Source organism: Cavia porcellus, unplaced genomic scaffold (genome assembly GCF_034190915.1).
Source record: "Cavia porcellus strain 051 isolate PalLab524CR breed Dunkin Hartley unplaced genomic scaffold, mCavPor4.1 scaffold_14, whole genome shotgun sequence".
NCBI lineage: Eukaryota > Metazoa > Chordata > Mammalia > Rodentia > Caviidae > Cavia > Cavia porcellus.
Window position 1 is genome coordinate 64,877,219 of NW_026947497.1, and position 21,414 is coordinate 64,898,632.

The 21,414-nt window shown below is 41.5% G+C and overlaps 1 protein-coding gene and 1 long non-coding RNA gene across 13 annotated transcripts in view; one reads left to right on the forward strand and one right to left on the reverse strand.

Moving 5' to 3' along the window:
* The window catches only part of Map4 (microtubule associated protein 4), a 158,372-nt gene that overhangs the window by 63,904 nt on the left and 73,054 nt on the right, over nt 1-21,414 (reverse strand). The window lies entirely within an intron of this gene.
* Nucleotides 10,834-19,979, forward strand: LOC134478746 (uncharacterized). The gene is made up of 2 exons (XR_010051603.1): nt 10,834-10,930; nt 19,622-19,979. It is a non-coding gene; the product is annotated as an uncharacterized LOC134478746 (long non-coding RNA).

Below are 21,414 nucleotides of genomic sequence, written 5' to 3' on the forward strand. Positions count from 1 at the left end.
GTTTGTTCTTTTTTTCCTGACCATTTAAAATTATTTCAAAAAACAATAGAAATATTTCAGTTTTCTAAAAACCAAACCGAGTGATAGGAGAAAGCGAAACCTTTTCTCAGACTTTTGGCCAACTATACTTTTATAATTGAATACATTTAAGCCAGGCATGCTGTTGCACACCTGTAGTCCCAGTACTCAGGGGGACCGCTGTGAGTTCAAGTCCAGCCTGGACTACAGGCTGTGAGCTCAAGGGCAGCACTAACTACATAGCAAGGTCTTGTCACCAAAAAACCAAAACAAAACAATAGATTTAAATAGTCACATTAGGTATCTTTCTTTCTCCATTAAGCAGACAAACCAGCCCACCCACCTGTCCTGGATTGAAATTAATAGTATTTGACATCCCTTGCTCCACCAAGCTCTGCAAACCCTGACGTACTAATGCCATCTCTGATAGGAGGGAGAGGGTGTGTTGACTGTTTTGGGGTCCCTGTCAAACTGACCAGCACGTCTTGTCTGTGAAGTGTTCTGATAGACTGCAGGACACCCTGTGGCTACCACACCGCTTCCTCCTTCTCCTCAGCTGCATCCTGGGCCTCCACCAGCAATCCTTACGGATACCGCTGGTGTGCACATGAGCAAGCCAAGCCACCCGGGGACTGACAAGGGCCAGGGCCCACGCTGGCAGTTTTGCTGCTGGCAGTTTCGCTGTCGCTGCTGTTTCCACTTACTCCTTGGACCTCCAGTGACACCTGCTGCACTGTCCTCAGAATGGCCGTTGTCTGTGGACACTTGTGTGGTCCCCTGGTGGCCCCTCAGTGGGACGGCTGGGTTTCCACTGCTGTGTGAAACACTCTCCTCAAGCCTGCCTTCCTGGGCACCCACAGATGCTGCTCCACCCTCCTCCAGCACCATCCCTTCCTCCTTTCCTTCTTCCCTCCCTCCCTCCACAGTCTCCCACTATGGGGAAAGGGCTTCTCTGGGCCATTTCTCTGTTGCAAATTTAACTACATCGAACCCTTTGTTCTTTCTTTCCTTCTTACTTTAAGGAATGTTCAATTATCTCCACCTTCTTTTTTTTTTTCCCCAGATACTGGGAATCAAACTCACCACCAGATGTTAACTGGGCCAGCACTGTGCCGCTGAGCTATATCCCTACCCCTTTAACTCGAAAAAAGTGTCCCACTAGCAACCCAAGTGATACGTGTCACTCTCCTTTCCACGCAGCCCTCCAGGTTGCTGGAGGCTCTTTCTTCCTTGCCCACCTCATGCTCTACTCTTCTGAATCTCTGGCAACTTTAAACACACAAATCCAGCCAGGCGTGGTGGCTCATGCCTGTAATCCCAGCACTCGGGAGGCTGAGGTGGGAGGATCCTTTCGAGCTACAAAGTAAGCTCAAGGCCAGCCTGAACTGCAGAGCGAGACCCCGACTCAGAACACACACACATAAACACACACACACACACAAATCCAAATTGTATTAAAGGAAACAAAAGCCTGTGGGCTGGGTGATTTAGCTCAGCGGCATAAACGCCTGCCTTGCAAGCAGGCAGTCGTGAGTTCGATCCCCAGTACCGATAAAAAGGAAAAAGACAAAAACAAAACAAAAGCCTGTATATGTTCTACAGAACACAGGCATAAAGTTGTGAACTACAATGACTGGCTAAATCAGTGAATTTTTTTAAAAAAATAAAATAACTGAGCAAAGTAATGGTAGATTATAGTGCTTGACATTATGGAATCAGGAGGGGAGTCCAGGCCAGCGTTGGACTTCAGCCAATCTCCTGCCATCCTCAGGACCAGGACTGTCCTCAGCTCCTCTCAGTGCTACTGCACTGCTCCAGCCCGCTAAGCTTTCGGGGGTCACCCTGTAGGAGATACTTCAGAGCAAGCCCCCTCAGCCTTGCTCTCACAGAGCCTGCAGTCTCCAGAGACACACTGAGAAGGAGGACTGCGCCTGTCACCCTATGTGTGCCCAGCCACCAATCTCACCTGACACCCAGCTGGTGCCAGGGAATAGCTGCTGACTGTTGTAATTCAGAGGGAAAACTCACTTGGAGACAGTATTAGCTCGTAGGCTTTCCTTATAGCTATGACCTGAAAATTAAGATTCTATTTTTGTAACACCTTTGCTCCACAAATATATTTTTTGCTGAATTTAAAGTTATAATCACTGTGTAATTTACATTTTCTAAACATATAGATAGGACTATTACACAACAGAAATTTACAATAACCTGAACTGTTTACTCAAAGATATAAATTTGTCTAGTCAAAGCAGACTAAGACACTTGAGAATAAAGGGAGCAACCATTAATAATTAAGTCCAAATGACAGACACAATAAATCAGGACTGTCATATCTACAACATGATGTATAGCTACTCTACTTAAGAGAAATACAGAACTAGGCTCTTTCTTCAATAACAAAAGGCATTAAAATATCTCCTTTTTTATCAAAAACTCAAGATACACCCCCCCCCCACACACACACACAAATATTTGACTGTTTTGGTTTTCCGAGACAGGGTCTTACCATGCTTGACATGTAGTTCAGGCTGGCCTTGAACTTGCAGTGATCTGCCTGCCTCAGCCTCCCCATTGTCCAGATTACAGACATGCACTGTTTTTGGTCTCTGAAACAAGGTCTTATTATGTGCTCCAGTCTGAACTCAATATATGGCTTCGATTATAGGCATGTACTACCTAACCTACATATAAAAGTATTTAAATTATGGCGGAATAAAGTTTTGGTTTAAAGCCAGGAAAACTGTAAGTAGCCATAATTAAAATTAAACCATGGTAGAAATTATGTGAATGCTAAACTGCATTCTTGTCCATATTCCATACTCAATGGCTTCTATTCATTCAAGCAATTCATTCCAGACAATTATGGCTGACTACATTCCAGCTCCGAAGAAAGAAAAACCACTCTCCAAGAAGGGCAAATTATTTAAGTACATTTAATATTCTCATTTTGTGTGTGGATGTTACTGAAACCCTAAACAAAGAGAAGAAAATTTATTTCCAAACCACGGTTTGCTGACTACAAGGCAAAAACATCACGGTAGAAGATCATGCTAAAGCAAAACTACTCACTTCATTGTGGCGAAGGAGAGATCAGTCCCCAAAGGGAGCCCCCGGGGACTGCCTCCATCTGAGCCCTACCTCCTACCAGCATATTCAGGTAGGACACTGGTGGATTAACTCAACGGTGAGGACATCACATGATCCAATCACTCATCCAGGTGTCTCTAATCCAGTCAGGTTGACAACCAACCTGATCCCATATCCTTGCACACCAAGAAAATAAAAGACACAAACAATAAAACGATGAAAACCTGGATGCCACATATGGTAGCAGAGTCTAAGGATGCTGGTGAATAGTATCACAACACAGGTGCACTTACCAGAGATTTTGAATTGAATACCTACTGTAGCTGGAGATGGATCTAACAGAAAATGCAGTCAGCTAACAAAATTTGGGATGAACGATAGTTAATGAGGCAGAGATGCCAAGGCTCTCCTGGCAAGATCCTAAGAAAGGAGCCCAGGGGCTCAGGGAGACAGAACGTTGGGATGGATTTTTCATGTGTGAACCATGCTGACCAAGAGGTCCAGAAAATACTCCTTCAGGCACTGGGAAATGCTTTAATGAGGAAGTAATTTCCTCCTTAAAAAGTTACACGGCAGGACTGGGGATTTAGCTCAGTGGCAGAGCTCCTGCTTAGCAGGGGCAAGGTCATGAGTTCAATCCCCAGTTCTAAAAAAAAGTTGTACGGTTGTTCTCTTTCGCAGTGTGGATCTGTTCCTCTGGACCTCGACTGGCAAATGTCATGACCTCCAGCATTCCATGGAGGATGCCACCATTCAAGTGAGCTTCCTGATTTCTACAGGGATGATGGGAGGCACACTACTAAAAATCAGATCGATCTCTGTAATTGGAAAACAAAAAGCCAACAAAGCCTCCAACTCTTACAGTTAAAATCTGACTTGAAAATCAGGACCTCTCCAGTTTCCAGATCCAAGTCAACTAGAAAACCTACATCCCTTGATTGCATACGACTGCAAAGTTTCCACAGGTGCATGCAAGCTTCCCTGCAGCTCAGTTATTAAGGTGACTGTGGATTACAGAAAAAGGGTTAACCTCTTAGAAGTGCGGTGACAATTTCCAAAATGCACCATGACCCTCTTGTTAAATGAAGGCTTAAGTGGTTAGGGACCAGAGGGAATGCTTAGCTCAAGTCCAACTCACAGGGCATACAGTGTGCAATGGACCCACCTAATTTGTAGTTGTTTCTTTAGTTCCTGAACTAATTTGAATGGACATATTTGGCTACTGGCAGAACTCTCAAGTTGCTTGTCTGACCCAATTGCTAAATGTTATGGTTTGTTTCTAGATGACTCCCCAAAGCCTACTAAGGTCACAGGTGGGCTTTGTGGAAGTGGCTGGATCTTGGGTACATGCTGCTGGGATCAAGGATGTGGTGCTGACAGTTTGGTTCAATGATGCTAGGATTAAGGTTTCCCCAACCTGGATGTGAGTGCTACCTGCCCTAGGGATGAGTAGTCTGCATAAGAGATAAGGGACAGAAAGAGGGTTGTCGCATGCTACCTGCCATGAATTGTTTCTCATCTGCGATGTCCCTCTGTCACACTACCCAGCCTTGGAGCCAAACATGAACTGAAACCTCTATAAGCTATAAGCCAAATAAACATTGCCTCCTTTAACTTTGGGTGTTTTTTGTCTCAACAAGAAAAGTAACCAAGAGAATAAGAGTCATTATAAAAGGAAGGGCTAAGTAAAAGCCCTTGAACTTCCCGCCCCTACTAAGATATTGCACTAAACCAGTAGGAAAATTAAAGTGCTTAATGCCACCATCAAAGATCTAAAAGAACAGCAGTAGGGACACCTGTCCCACTCCCACTGAAGGCCCCAACTTCACCTTCACCTGTGCAGAAATAAGATGCATCTTGCTGAATGACTGTGGGCTATCATAAACTTAATCAGCCAATGTCCAAGTACACCTGATGCCCCAGCACACGTGCTACATTGCTGCTAACTTGACTAATGCTTTTGTTCCCATATTAGTTTCCAAGTATCACCAGTTCTTGTTTTTACCTGCCTTTTACATGCCTATGACTTGCCTAAGAGTGCCATCAATTCTTCCATCACAATGTATACAGAGGTCTTGAAAACTGTAACATTTCAAAACTGTCACACTAACCCAATAGGTCAATATCCTGTTCATTAGGTTTGATAAAGAATAGCAAGTAAAAAAAACCAGGGGTCCTTCCTATTAATCAGTGTCTAAGGATTCAAAGTCTGAAGGATGTGAAAATCTCCCAACCAAAGCAAGTTGCTGCAACTCATTGTTACAGGAGACAAAAATAGGCACAATTCCCAGCCCTTTCTGGATTCTGGAGATTATATATACACATCTGCATAGAGTTAGCCCATTTACAGGTAGCTTACCTGTAAAAAGTTTACAGTGGGGCCTCAAACAACACTGGCAAAACAGGTTGCAGTTCAACATGCTTTGCCACTTAGCCCTTATAATCCAGCAAACCAATGACACCCAAGATGTTCAAGGCAAGTGAATAGAGCCTCTAGCAAGGAAGAGTAAAAGAATCAGCCCAGATCCACAGAATTTTGGAGAAAATCAATGCCTTTTGAAGAAAACTACTCACCTTTTGAAAAACTGCTTCAGGCTTGCTGCTGGTCTTGGTGAAGTGCAAATGGTTAGGCCTGAAACACACATGTGACTGTGCTCAGAGCTTCTGACACACCCTGGGTGTTACTCAGCCCAGCTCCTCTAAGTGGGCATGGGCAGCACCAGTGTGCAAAGAATGTAAGAGGTCAAAGTCCAGCGGGCCTAGTAGTAGCACGAGGCTCAAGCACCTTCAGTATGCACTCCTATTATGCTGCCTCCACTCCACCGACCCTTCGAGTGATTTCCAGCAACACCATGTGACTAAGTGACCATGCATGGGAAAGACTCAAGTTTGGTCTGTGAAAACGGCAGCTCTTAGCACAGTGGTAAAGAAAATTCCTCTTGGAGGACTGAACTCTGAGCAGTACATTTGGCTTCGTTTCTGTCTATAGTGAGACATGGTCAGAAACACTGACTCCCTGGTTCCTTAGCAGTTATGGATTACTATTTGGCTGGTTGGTTGGACACTGGAATAAAGAGTGACACGGAAATCTGTGGGAAAGATGGGCTGATGAAGCTCTCCAATGGACACAGACTGTGAAGATATTTGTGTTCCAAGTGAGCAACTGTTGAAGAATATTGTAGGTGAGGTTCTCAATAATCCAGTTGACAAATGACATAATCTGAACAACTATTCTGAAGATAACAAAATTTGATCACCTGGTATTCTATTTTTGCATCATGTACTATGCCTATCCTTCTGTTCTGACTCTGTTTTGCTTAGTCACATTTGGTTTTATTCTCTTCAAAAAAAAGTAATAAGAACTGTGGGAAATAACTCAATAGATTACAGAAAAAAACAAAACAAAACAAAAAACTGTGGGAGTAATAAAACCCAAAAAGTATAATTGTTATTGTAAAAAAGAGAGGAAAGGAAGGTGGACTAAGGGATATAACCACAGGTATGTTTGAGTGTGTAGGATGGAAAACCATATTACTGAGCTTTTTGCTGGATCATTGAACGGAACTGTCTCCAATATCACTGTATGAATGTCTACTTTATATGCTTTAATTTTATAATTTGGACAACTGTTTCTAAGAAGATAATACGTAACCTATTAACTAGTGATTTCTTACTGTATATATTTTTTCTTGATATTCTGTATTACTTGTACCCTTTTACTGCTTTTTTTTAATGTCCTTTCTTTTTTCTCTTTAAATAAAAAAAAACAATATGCAATATAACCACTATTGTTAAATTCCTATCATCTTGTTTTGAAATCCTTTATCCTGATTGTTTTGCTGTTATTTATTGTTTTCTTTTAAAAAATCAGGGGGAAAAAAAGCCCACCAAAATGATATACTCTGCAGCTCTCAAACTCTCCCACCCACTAGATTGACCCAAGAAATACCAATAAAAAATAAAAATTGACTGAAAAAGTGGCCGTAGAAGCAATGCATGGTCTTCACCTAAACAAAGCTGACCTGGCTAAAGCTTCTGCCAAGTGACTAATTTGTCAACACCACAGACCAACAATAAGGCCATTCCAGGGAGAGCTGATTATAATGAAGTCTTCTATCATAGAGGTGGGGCTGGGAGTGGGCAAGGAACAAAGGTTTGTCCTTACTGGACAGAATAAAATGTCTTCTGGATATAGATTTGCCTTCTCTGCCTTATAATGCTTCTGCCTGCACCACTGCCGAGGACCAATAGAAATCGTGCTGCTCTTCCATCGTGACATTCCAGACAGTTTTGCTTCTAACCAACAGTGTTATTTCAGGCCTAACACGTGCAAAAATGGGCTTGTGCCCTGATTGATATATTTGGAAATTTTGTTTTGATTTCACTGTTTTTTCTATTTGAAATACTTTTCTGTTTCAAATAAAATGGGCTTGTGCCTAAGGGATTCATGACAGGACCATAATTTGTAGGTCTTACTACCAGGGAGCTTGAATCATGGTGGAACATGTACGACTGTCCACGCATGACTATATCCAACTCCTATTGCCAGTGGTGCAAGCCGCCCAGTGGAACAGGTTTGCACTGGTGGGAATGGTATCACCTTGTTCCACTACACACAATGGCTGCTTACCTAAGAGGAAGAATCATTTACCAACACTCAGTTACTGTTTTAGGGGAAGACAACACTGAAAGGGTGGGACCATGTTATGAATCAGAGACATGGTGCTACCTTCCTCACAGAAAATGCAGGATTGGGAATCTAAGGGTAGAAGGTAAAGTAGTTCCACTCACTTTGTGTGTTTATTGTTTTGTTTCACAGTTTTGATAGTTTTTGTGGCAGGCTCTCGGGATACAGTACAGGCTAGCCCCCAACTTGTGATTTCCCTACTGCCTCAGCCTCCACAGTGCTGAGATTACAGGTGTGTGCCACCACGCCTGGCTCATTTTGTTTTCCTGGTTTTGTTTTTTTGGCGCTAGGGACTGAACCCAGGGCTTCGCACACGCACAACACTTGCTTCCACAGCACTGCCCCTCCACTATGACATCCATTACTCCACTCAGACTCTTTGCTTCCACTTTGACAACTCAGTTCGCCTAATTTGGAGGTTTTACTCTCATGGTTCAATTAAACTGGATGAAACTGCCACATGGCCAATGGGGCGGGGGGGGGGGGGCGCATCCCCCTAAACCTACAGCTTGAGCTTATGGGCTGGAATGATTATAGACAACTATCAGGGAAGACTGAGTGGCTATTTAATAAAAGCAACAAAGACTCAGTCTTGAACCCAAGGAAATTCTCAAGATACCTCTCATCACTTCCATGTTAAAATAAAGACTGTGCCTATAATCTCAGCTCTCAGGAGGCTGAGGCAAGAGGACTGCTGAAAGTTCTAGACCAGCCTGGGGTATAAAGTGAGCCCAAGACCAGCCTGAACAGCATAGCGAGACCTTATCTCAAAAAAGACGAGAGAGAGAGAGAGAGAGAGAGAGAGAGAGAGAGAGAGAGAGAGAGAACTGTAAGACCCAAAACACAGGGGCCACATGAAAGTTGGACGACTTTTCCTGAGGGCAAGGAAATCATGACATGGGTGACTGAAGAAGCCACTGACATCTGCTATGGCCTTGTGATTAATTACAGAAATGACAACTATAACTGTCTTATAGATTTTTCTTTATGTTTTAGTTGTATATGCTAACCATTTCAAAGGAGTTCTTTCTTTGGGAATGCCTTCCCAGTTCTAAGGGAGTCTTTCTGTCTGCCTGTCTGTGTCTGTCTGTCTGTCTTTTTTCCACCATAGGGTCTCACTATATAGCCCAAGGTGGTCTCAAACTTGCCAAGTTCCTCCTGCCTCAGCCTCCCAAATGCTGGGATTACAGGTGCAAGCCACCACATCTAGCTCTGTTTCCTTTCTAAATCATTCCTGAACCCAGGGAGTAATGTGCTACACACCTTTTTACTTTTGTTTTTGTGAGACACAGTCCTATTAAATTGCCCTGGCTAGACTTGAACTTGCAATTCTCTTGCCCCAGCCTGCTAAGTAGATGGGAGTACAGCCATGCCCCACCATCTCTGGGAAACCTACATTCTTGACACTCTTCTTGAGCCCTTAGTAGTTAGTTCTCTGTTCAGATTGCTGCATTGGCTTCGTTCTCTGACTAGCCACTGATTGAATGGAAATTAACAACAGTAAGAAAATCAGAAAGTACATATTTTTCTCTCAAATTTTAAAATGCTACTAAGTGTAACAGAACATACTGTGTCTTTGTTGCTCAGCATTAAAAGCAGCAACAGCAGCAGTAATATAATGACCTTTTATTTTTACAGCAAACTGAAGTCCAGAAATATTAACTCAATAACCAGAAATCAAACATCTTCAATGAAGACTCTTAAGAGTCTAATACTTACATTTATAATGTATGCATCTTCTCATTCCCCTTAAATGGCTCAAAATTCACTGGAGGCCCAGCCTTGCCAGGTCTGTGCAGTGACAGAGCCCTAATTTTCTCAAAACAAAAACAAAAACAACCCTCCTCCTTCAGTTTGTATGAAGTTCATTGTTGAATCCTCACCTGAAGTTTCATTTGCTACAATTGGAGCATTTCTCTTTCACAACAGACCAGGCATGGCCCAATCACATTCAATTAAAATAATGTTGTACAACCATGTAGGCAGCAAAAGGGGCTGACAGCCAAACAGAAGATGATTTAGCAGCAAAAGTAAATATGCAATCGAACCTGTAAGGACTTTCTATGTGGACACTGGTCACCATCCAAATCTTACGTCTGTTTTTGTGACTTTCATTTTTATTAGTGCGTATTTACAGTACATATCACTTTCATCATGAGGAGCTGGTGCACATACATGACACATCTCATTTTATAGCTCCTTCTCATTGTCTTTCCATTTCCTAGTCCCCTTGCCATTTACAAAAAAATCTATGTCCCTGTTTCTGTTATCTTTTATTTTGTTCTTTATTTATGCTTTGAGTTTTTCATACAAGAGAAACCATGCAGTATTTAAACTTAATTGTCTGATTTATTTCACTTAACATTATTATAATTTCAAGGAGTGGCCATTTTCCTACAAATGACAAATTTATCCTTCTATATAGCTGAGTAATCCTCTATTGTGCATAATAACCACAATTTCTTTATTTGTTCATCTGATGACAGACCTCTTCTAAGATTCAACAATTTTTAGCTGGGCTGTTACATACATGGGTATGCATGCATCATTACAGTACAATGCTTTTGACTTAGGAAGATATCTAGAAGGGATGAATAGCTGGGTCAAATGGAATTTCTATTTTTAGTTTTTAAAGGAATCTCCACACTGACTTCCATAGTTTACATTCCTACCAACAAGATAAGAGGACTCTTTCTTCTCCAGTCTCATCACCATTTATTATTTGATTCCTCAATGGTAGCCTTTCTGGGCTAAGATAAGAATCTCAGTGTTGTCTGAATTTGCTTTTCTCTAATGGCCAGATATTTAGAACATTTTTTTTCTTGTATTTATTGGCCATTTGAAGTGTCTATTCATTAGCTACTATTATGGTTTGTCTTTGGATGGCCTCATGCAATCACGGGAGGTGGTTGAATCCAGTGCTTGTGATTGGTTAATTGTCTAGCGTGGGATTGGTGGTGTGAGTGCTACACCGGTCCAGGGGTGGGGCCAACATACAGTGTAAGGGCAGGAAGAAGGCAGATTTTCTTCCTGGTACAGTTTGCTCTTGCTGTTTTGCAGTGAGCCATGAAGAGTAGCTGTACCATGCCACCCTGCCTTGGAGTCAGCTGAGCATAGACTGAAACCTCCAGAATTGTAAGAAATAAACTTTCCCGGCCCTAATTTTGGGTGTCATGTATTTTATCTCAACAAAGAACCAAAATAGCTCCCTACTTGGTGAGGTCTAGTTTTTTTGAAGTTCTTTACATAGTCTAGATGTTAGTGCTTTGTCCAAGGAATAGCTGGGCATGGAGGGGGGTGTCTCACTATATAATCCAGGCTGGTCTCAATCCTGCTATGATCCTCCTGCCTCAGCCTCTGGCGTGCTGGGGTTATAGGCGTTTGTACCACCAGAACCAGCTAATTTTTTTCTCATTCTGTGGGTTGTCCCTTCACTCTTGGTTGGTTGTTTCCTTTGCTGTGCAAATGCTTTTTAATGTAATCTCATTTGTTGATGCTTTATGTCATTTCTTATACAATTGGGTTTCTCTACAAAGTTCTTGCCTAGTTCTAAGTCTTCTAGAATTTTACCTATTTAAACTTTTTCTGGTTTAGTATTTTATTTTTTAAAATAAATTTTCTGGGTTTTGTTTTGTTTTGGGTGAGTGGTTGCTTTTTGAGACAAGGTTTCACTTTGTAATTCAGGCTGGCCTTGAACTTTGTACTCCAGGCTGAAGTCAAAATCAAGGCAATCTTCCTGCCTCAGCCTTTCAAGTACTGGAGTTCAGATAGGCCTGGCTCTGTTTTATTTTTAATTTATTTTCTATAACTATCTTAACTGTCTTTTTTATATAAATATACAAATACATGTTGTTTCTTTCAGCTTCTCACATTAGTGAGACAATAGGATATTTACACGTGTCTGATTTATTTCACTTATGAGTATGGTCTCAAGTTGCATCCACTTTACCTATAAAAGTATCCAGTATATCCTTTTTTATGACTTAGTACTCCATTGTAGAAAAATACATTTTTTTATCCATTCCTCAGTCAGTGGGCACTTATGTTGTTTCCAAGATCTAACAATAATAAATTGTGCTGCTATAAACATGTGTGCACATATATCACTGTGGTATGATGTTTTTGATTCTTTTAGGAAGATGCCCGGAAGGGGAATAGCTGGATCAAATGGTAGCTCTAGTCCTAGGTTTTTGAGTACTATCCACACTGATTTCCACAGGGGTTACACTAGTCTGCACTCCCACCAACAATGGGGGAGGGTTCCTTTTTCCCCACAACGCCTCCAGCATTTATTATTGGTTGATTTCTTAGTAATAGACATTCTTTCTGAGGTGTGGTGAAATCTGTGTTGTTTTAATTTGCATCTCTCAAATGACCAATGATGTTGACCATTTTTCACATATTTATTTGTTGTTTGTATTTCTTCATCTGAGAAATGTGTATTTATCTCAGATACCCATTTTTGGATTGGGATTTTAAATCTAAGAGGGCTGATACTTTTTAGTTCTTTATATGTTCTCGGTAGTAATCCTTTGTCTGAGGAACAGCTGGCAAACATTTTCTCCCACTCATGGGTTGTACTTCACTGTTAATAGTTTCTTTTGCTGTGCAAAAGTTTTTCAGTAGGATGAGTCCCAGTGGTTGATTAAGTTTTTGTTCATAAAGTCTTAGCCTACACTGGGATCTTCAAGTGTTTTACCTACTCTACCTTCTAGCAGATTTAATATTTGTTTTAATATTAAGATCTTTTCCGATTTTAGCTTAGTGCATAGTGAAAGATATGGGTCCAATTTTAAACTTCAGCATGTGTATGGCCAGTTTTTTTCAGCGCCATTTACTGAAGTGGCTGTCTTCCAGTGAATGTGTTGGCACCTTTGTCAAAGATAAGGTAGCTTAGAGTGTCAGCAGCTGTTCCGCATCCTCTGATCTGTTCCACTGATCTCCAAGTCTGATTTTGCTAGTACCACACTGTTTTTTTTAATCACAGTAGCTTTCTAGTATAATTTCAAGTCAAAGATTGTAATGCATCCCCATCCAGCTCTATTTTAATATTTAGATCTTTGATACATTTTGCTTTAGTTGAGTACATAGAAATATGGGTAGGATTCAATTTTCTGCATCTGTTCATCATACATTTATTAACATCTTCAGTTAGGTTACAAAACTTTGTACCTTAATCTGAACAATTATTTTTGTAGTGCTGAAGGATGAACCCAAGGCCTTGTGCATGCAAGGCTAGGACACTACCACTGAGCTACATGCCCAGCCTCAACAATTTTTTTATTATTAGCTCTTTTTTTTTTTGTAAAGGAGGAATCAAAGCAGGCTAGGCCTGCTCTTTCCACAGATTCCTCAAATTATGTAAGTTCACCAATGAGAAACAAAGATATTTAACAAAATGACTCATTCAGTAGCTACTGAGTATCTACTATAAGCCAGACACTGTTCTATGTGCTGGGCTTACGCAAGGAACAAAACAACTCTGCCCCACTCTTAATATTTATCTTTATGGTATCTACCGTCTTCTAGTGGGAAAAGACAATAAAAAACATAGATAATTAAAACTGTACAAATAATTAGAAATTAGCAAGTGACAACTGCAATGCCAAAAATTAAAGCAGAGAAGTAGTTCAGAAAAATGGAAAGGGTAAAATTTAAGGTAAGATAGAGAATAGCAGGCGCAGTGGTGCATGTTTGTAATCCCAGCACCTAGGAGGCTGTGGCACGAGTATCACTGAGTTTGAGGCCAGGCTGAATTACACAGTGAATTCAAGGCTAGCCAGAACTACATAGGAAGATCTTGTCTTAAAGAAAAATTACTGTGAAAAGCAAATGGGGGGGGGGGGGGCCTCGCAAAGAGAAAATCTGTAAGTATTATTGTAAAACATTCCAGGCAGAGAAAACAGCTAGTGCTTACAACTGAAGGCCAGGCCCACAGAGAACAGGAGTGAAGCAAAGAGGACAGAGGAGGACAGGGTTGTGGTAGGCATGTGGTAAAGACTGTGGCTCTTCCTTTATGTTGGAAAGCCACTGGGGGTTAGTGACACGAAGATCACTATGGCGTTTGCGAGTACTCTGCAGGGAGCTGACACACAGGAGCTGGGAGACCTGTCAGGAGAACAGTGAAGCCAAGAGGCAGGGGCTCCATGAGGGAGAGCCTGCAGGTGGTGAGGAGTGGTCAGGTCCAGGTAGCGCGAGAAGAGCAGCTCGAGAGGAGCAGCAGGAGACAGGAGAATCCCAATGCCAAATCATGACGGGCAGAATTTCCATTTAATGAGGCGGGGAACCAGGGCAGAGGCTGTGTGTGAGTGGCTGCTGGAGGAGGAGAGCATGAATTCAGCCAAGGACATCACAAAGGTACGCTTCAATCTTGCATCACAGTGGAGCCGCCAGCTCAGTTTCAGTTTCCTCAGTTCTCCCCCAACCTCCTTGTGAAGTTATATCTGTTCTTACAAAATGTTCCTCACAACTGTTTAACATTTAAGCAGCTTACACATTTATGCGTTTCCTCTGTAATCAGACAACCGAGAACAAATCTGTGAGGCAGCTGACATACAAAGCATCACTTCAATTCTGAAGCACTCTGTAGCTAATTTGAAAGTCACTTTTTTTCCTTAAATGTAATCTAGCATTTCTTAATTTTTTAATTCTTTTTTTCTTTCTCTACTCCTTATTCTCTTTTTCATTCTACCAACTTAACTTTTTTAAGCCTGGGTCTCACTATCTAGACTGCAGGCTGCCTTGAACTTACTCTGTATAGCCTTGAACTTACTGTGCAGCTGGCCTTAGTCTCTGAGTGATCCTCCTGCCTCAACCTTACAGGCGGGTGCCACCATGCCCAGTTTAACTTTTGTAAGTATACAGTTTAGTAGTATTAAGTATATTCACACTGTTGTGCAACTATCACCACTGTGCACTGCCAAAATTTTTCCATTTATAAAACTGAACTTCTGTATCCACTAAATAGTAACTCTGGCAGGGCATGTAATCCCAGTATTCCTGAGGGTGAGGCATGAAGATCACTAGGAATTCAAGGCCAGCCTGATCTACAATGTGAATTCAAGGCCAGCCTGGGCTACACAGTGAGACACTGTCTCAAAAATAACAAAAAACCAAAACAAACAAAAAAGTCACTTTCCATTCCCTTTTTCTGGCAGTCCTAAAGAAACCCCACCATTCGGTTTCTATGAATTTGACTCTTCTAGGTATCTTCTATAAGTGGAATCATAAAATATCTGTTCTGTGACGGGCCTTTTTGCATAGAATAACATCTTCCAGCCAAGTATGGCAGTCTACTCCTGTAATCCTAGCACTCTGAGAGACTTAGGTAGGAGGACCACAGGTTCAAGACCAGCCTGGGGAACTTAGACCCTGTCTCAAAAATTGAAAAAAAGAAAAAAATTTGGAGACTTGAGATGTACCTCGGTGTGAACACCCTGGGTTCAGTCTCCATCACCACACACACACATACACACACAGAGAAAGAAACCAGCATCTTCCTGGCTTATCCATTTGCAGCATGTCCAGTAATGTTACATGGTATGAATGTGCTGACGGGAAAACTCAGGCTGCTTCCACTTGTGGTCCAGTGTTTCCACTCTTGAGAGAAATATGTGAACAAGTACCCACTTGAGTGCTGCTTCCAACAGTAATTTGTTTGTTCACTCATTCATTCACTCGAGACAGGTCTTGCTTTGAAATCTAGCTGATCTCCACTCCTCAGCCTCCCAAGTGGTAGGCCTGTAGGTAGGAGGCACCTTGCCTAATAATTCCCCTCTCAGGGTTTTCAGAAACTGTTGTTCCCCACAACAGCTGCAGCACTCTGTATTCTTACTAGCATACACAAAGTTGTAATCTTCCCACATCCTTGCCAAAACTTGTTTTGTTTTGGAGACAGTCTCATTATTTAGTCTAGGCTGGCCTTGAACTTACTAGGCAGCCTAGGCGAGCTTTGAACCTAGGGATCCTGCCACCACACCCAGCTCATTTTTGTTGGTTTGTTTTTTACTACTGGCCCTCCTAACGAGTGTGATGCAGTATCTCACTATGGTTTTGGATTTACATTATCCCTAATGATTAGTGTTGTCGAGTAGTTTTTCATGAGCATGTTAGCCATTTGGATGTCTTCTTAGAAGAAATGTTAAGTCCCTTAACCCTTTTTTCATAGGACCTTCACACTGAGCTACATGCCCAACCCTTAAACCCCCCCGCCTTTTTTTTTTTTTTTTTTGGTACTGGGAATTGAACTCAGGACCTTACGCTTGCCAGGCAGGCACTGTACCACTGAGCTATATTTCCAGCCAAAAAACTCTTTTGAGATAGGGTTTTGAAAGTAGCCTATGTGGCACTCAACTCACAATCCTCCTGCCTCAGCCTTCCAAATGCTGGTCCATTCGGCACCATATCTGGCTCCTTTATTATTTTTAAAACTTTTTGGATGGAGCTATAAAAGTTGTGTATACATTCTGAGTATTAAACCATTATCAGGCACTGGGGAACGGTGGTGTACCTATCATTCCAGCATCCAGGAGGCTGAGGCAGGAACATCGTCACAAATCCAGTGCCAGCATGGGCTATACACAGAATTAAATTTCTTGCTGAACTATACAGCAAGAACTTGTCTCAGGCCAGGCATGGTAGCACAGACCTATAATCCCTGTACTCGGAAGGCTGAGGCAAATGGATCGCTGCAAGTTTGAAGCCAGCATGGGCTGTACCGCAAGACCCTATATCAAAAACACAAAAATACACACAAAAAAAGATCCTGTTTTGAAAAATGCAAAATCATTATCAGATATATGATTTTCAAACCTCTTGTCCTATTCCATAGGCTGCCTTTTACATCCACTGAGAGATATGGCCCAATTTACCTATTTTTGTTATGTTTTTGGTGTCATATCCTGGAAATGTGGCTAAATCCAATGTCTGAAGGCTTTCTCCCATTTTTTTTTTTCTAAGAAACTTACGGTTTTACTTCTCTCTTTAGGTCCCTGGTGCATGTTAAGTTAGTTCCTGTAAACATTATATAGGGTAAGAGTCTGACTTCATTCTTCCATAAGTGAACACTAGACTTCACTACCACTGTCACCCTTATTTAGTTCAAAACCACCTGCCCATGCAGGTGAGGGCTTCTCCCTGGCACCCTACACTAGATCCCTTCATCTGCATGTCTGCCTTTATGCCAGTGCCACTTCGTTTTGCTTACTACAACACAGCAATTTAGAAATCCAATTTTGTTCTTTTTCAAGACTATTTTGGCTATTCAGGACCCTTGAAGGCTCTGAAGGAATTTTCATATGGATTTTTCTATTTTGCAAAAAGGTCATTAGTATTCTAAGGAAGACTCCCCTTCCAGTAAAGCACATTAAATCTTCTTAGGCATTTCAATGCCATTTGGAGGTTCCACCAGCTCACAGTTGTGGTCACTCGTGTACATCCTTCTTGTCCATGTGCCCACATTTGTTGTAAGAAACCAATCCATACACAGTGCAAAAGGCACCAGAAATTAATTGTATTTTTTAAATTAGTCCTTCACTTTATTTTCAAATCCATTTTATCAATTACTCCTTTAAAATATTAGGCTAAGCCAGGCAATGTAGCAAAAGCCTGAAGTCCCAGCTACACAAGAAACCTTACCAATTCAAAGCTAACCTGGGTGGGCCAGGGATATAGTTCAGTGGCACAGTGCCTGTCTAGCAAATGTGAGGCCCTGAATTTATTTAAAAAAAAAAAAAAAAAAAAAAACAACCTAACCTGGGCAATATGGCAAGACCTCGTCTCAAAGTGTATTTAAAGGATGAGGAGATGTTTAGCTCAGCAGACCCTGGGTCTAATCCCTAGTGCTGCACACAGACACATACACATTCACACAGAGCAGTATAAAATCCTCAAATATGTACAGAACTGAAGAGAAAGAAATAATTCTATAATTATTAGTCTTCATCCCATATTTAATAATGGGTAGAACAGTTACAATAGAAAAAAAAAGTTAAAAGGATACAGAAGACCTAGCCAACACTATAAACCAAACAGAACTAACAACAGGACACAACACTATTTACCAAAGTGGACTGTAAGTCAGGACACAGAGCAAGTCTCCGTACATTTAAAAGTACCAAATCATACAAGGTGAGGCCAGGAGTGGGGGCACATGTCATAACCCCAGCTAGCTGGGAGGCTGAGGTGAGAGAGCTGCAAATCGGAGGACAGCCTGGCAACACAGGGAGGTCCATCTCAAAAGAAATGAATAAATACAAGGTAGAAGTCACACAAAGCACATTCCTCAGTTGCAGTGGGATGAAATTAGAGCACAGCAGGAGACACAAGTTTGGGAAATTTGCAAAATATGTACAAACTGACACAAGAATCCTAAATAGGTCAAAGAAAGGAAATTTTACAAAATATTTTGAAATAAGTAAAATAAGATACTATGAAACTTACAGAATGCAGTTAAAACTATACTTATGAGTAAATGGATAGCTCATAAATCCTTATATTAAAGAATAAAAATTTAGGGGCTGGGGATTTACCTCAGCAGTATAAGCACACAGTATAAGCGTGAGTTCGATCCCTGGCACAAAAAAAAAAAAAAAAAGAATACAAATTTAGACGATCCCAAATTAGCCAGGAATGGTGGTGCATGTTTATAATCCCAGCACTTCCAAGAGGCTGAGGCAGAAGAACCACAAATTCAGTCCTTGGGCAATTTAGCAAGACTCCATCTCTAGTATAATAATCTTTCAAGAAATTAAAAAAAGAGCAGACTAAAAAAAGCAAGCAGAGGAAAGGAAATAATATAGACTAAAATGGAAATAAAGGAAATGGAAAAGAGAAAATTCAATAAAAGTGAAAGTTGGTTTTTGATTGGCTGGTTGGCTGCTTGTTTCTTTGGAGACAAGGTCTCAGACTGGCCTCCAATTTGAAATCCTCTTGCCTTAGCCTCCAGAGTGCTGGGACTGCAGGTGTGTCCAACATATCCAGTTCCAAAAGTTGGTTCTTTAAAAGATTAACAAAACTTGAGGTTGAGTTAGCAAGAAAAAAGGAGATACAAATTATTAAAACCAGGCCAGAGGTACAGTTCCGCAGCACAGTCCCTGCCTGACAGGTGTAGGGTCTTCAGTTCAATTCTCTGTACCCCAAAAATATATATATTATTAAAATCAGGAATGAAGAGAGTCAGCTGTGGTGGCACATGCTCAAGTTTGAGGCCAGCCTGGGCTACAAAGCAGAGTTCGAAGTCCACCTGAACTCCATAGCAAAGTCTTATCTCAAAAAGACGGAAAAAAGGGGCTGGGGATTTAGCTCAGCAGCACAGTGCCTTCCTGGCAAGCGCAAAGTTGTGAGTTTTATTCCTCATACAAAAAAAAAAAAAAAAAAAATCTATCATTACCAATCTTATGGAACTAAAAAAACTTATGAGGACAAATTATAGAACCTACACAAAGCAGATAAATTCCCATGAAGAAATTACTGAAACTGATTTAAGAAGCAAATATTAGGACAGGAAATCCTAAAACTATCTTGTGTGACTAGCTCTGTATTTTCTCAAAATTATGCCAGGTAATTAATGCCATGCGAGGTGGAGCTCCTTCAGGTTTTCCTGGATAGCATGCCAGGATGTTCAGCCCATCTACTCTGCCACGGCATGGAGACAAACCTCATGTTCAAAGTCTTGGCACTTCTTTTGTTTTATGATACCGGGGATCAAACTCAAGCAAAGCAGGCACTTATGCCACGTATGCCTATGCCACTGAGCTAAATCCTCATCCCTTCACTTGACACTTCTTATGCCCTCACCTCAGCCTTTTGTTTTGCCTTTTACTACAGCTAAAGTGAAGCACCCAGCTGTGCACAGCCGTGATGTAACAGTGACTGATTTCTGCTTCCCACCCTCTCTGGCACCACAGATGTGGACCTGGTACTGCACAAGCCCCCCTCCAGAAGCAGAGACCTACCCACTGAGAGTTGGTAAATGATGAATACCACTTCCTTGGCTCAGAGCAGGACTGAGCCTCCTTTTCACAGAGCAGTGACTGAGTTACAAACACTTCACTGTTCTGCCTTTCCCTCTTTCCAGCTCCCATTTCTCAGCCTCTCGCACATGGCAGACAATTGACAACCCCAGGCCTAAGCCTCCTACTCTTGTTCCCTGAATGGCTTCCTAAAATAATTACCTACATGCAAATTCCTTCTTTCAGTGTGAACTTGACTCTAAGACAATCTTTAAAATAGGCCTCCAAGGGCTTTTTGCACTTAAGAAGACCCACTGTGCTGGGCATGATACACACCTATAATCTCAGCGCTCAGAAGGCTGAGGCAGAAGGGTCACCAGGAGTTTGAGGGCAGCTGTAACTGTATTAGTGACATTTTATCTCAAAATAAAGTTAAGAAAGAAGACCCATGGTGGGGGGACAGGGAAACAGGACAAGGGGACCAAAGGAGTGAGTCCAGCACTAAAGATGTTGAGGCAAGAGGGTAGCAAGTACTAAGTTAGCCTGGCCAACACAGCAGGACCATGTCTCAAACTGAAAATGGCTGAAGGGGAGGGGATTTGTCCCCAGTAGAGGTGGAATGGATGGGGGTAGGGGTGGGGGTCTGAACTCCATTGTGATGTAACACGCTGTAGTAGAAAGCGCTTCTTTTCAGAATAACTTCAATTCAAGCTCAATTATTAACTTCATCTGGATATATTATTATATAGTCAAAGAATTTACAAACTCAAATATGCATACAAATGACAATAATTCTTATTGATATGTATCAAACAAAAAATCTAAGACTAAAATCATGTAAAAATACATGATCAGTTTACACTACCTGTGTGTAAATGTCAATAGTTCTGTGGGGAGGGGGGATTTCTGTTCTCAGATGATGTGTTTCACTATAATACTTTTAAGTATCTATGTGAGAACATACTCATGTATTCATGTTATTTATGATATTCTCAAAAACAAAATACCTTTTGTTTAGATGACGTTTTTTAGGCTCAGTTCATGAGTTAGTTTTATGAGAATCCTGAAGACCCTAAAGTTAGACAGGTGTGGGGTACAATCTTGTAATCCCCGGCACTGTGGGAGGCTGAGGCAAGAGGATCACCAGTTTGAGCCTAGACCTGTTTCAAAATAAAAAAATTTTTAAAGGGGGCTAGAGATGTAGTTCACGTCAAAAAGAAAGTTGCCCTGAAAGTAAAATTTAGGAAGTTAGCTTTCTACAGTTAACTTGTAGGGGGCCAGAGATATAACCCAGTGGCACAAGCACCTGACTGGCAAGCTCAAGGTTCTGAATTTGATCCCTTGTACCCAAAAAAATGTATGATGGGGCCAGGGATATAGCTCAGCAGCACAGCACCTGCCTGATAACTTGCAAGGCCCTGAGTTCAATTCCCTGCACCAAAAAATAAAAAACAAAGCTAATGTGTATGTGGATTTTTCTGAAAAGAACTGAATATTCTTAACAGAAAACCACTGCCAAAAGACTTCAAGAAACACTGAGTTGTATGTTGTTGTCCTGTCTCCAATATTCAACTTGTATCTGAAAATCAAAGAAAAAAGCAAAAGCTTTGTTTGCCAGATTCCAGGAGGTGGATGGGGAAAGAACTTCTTGGAAAGTCTATTCCCAGG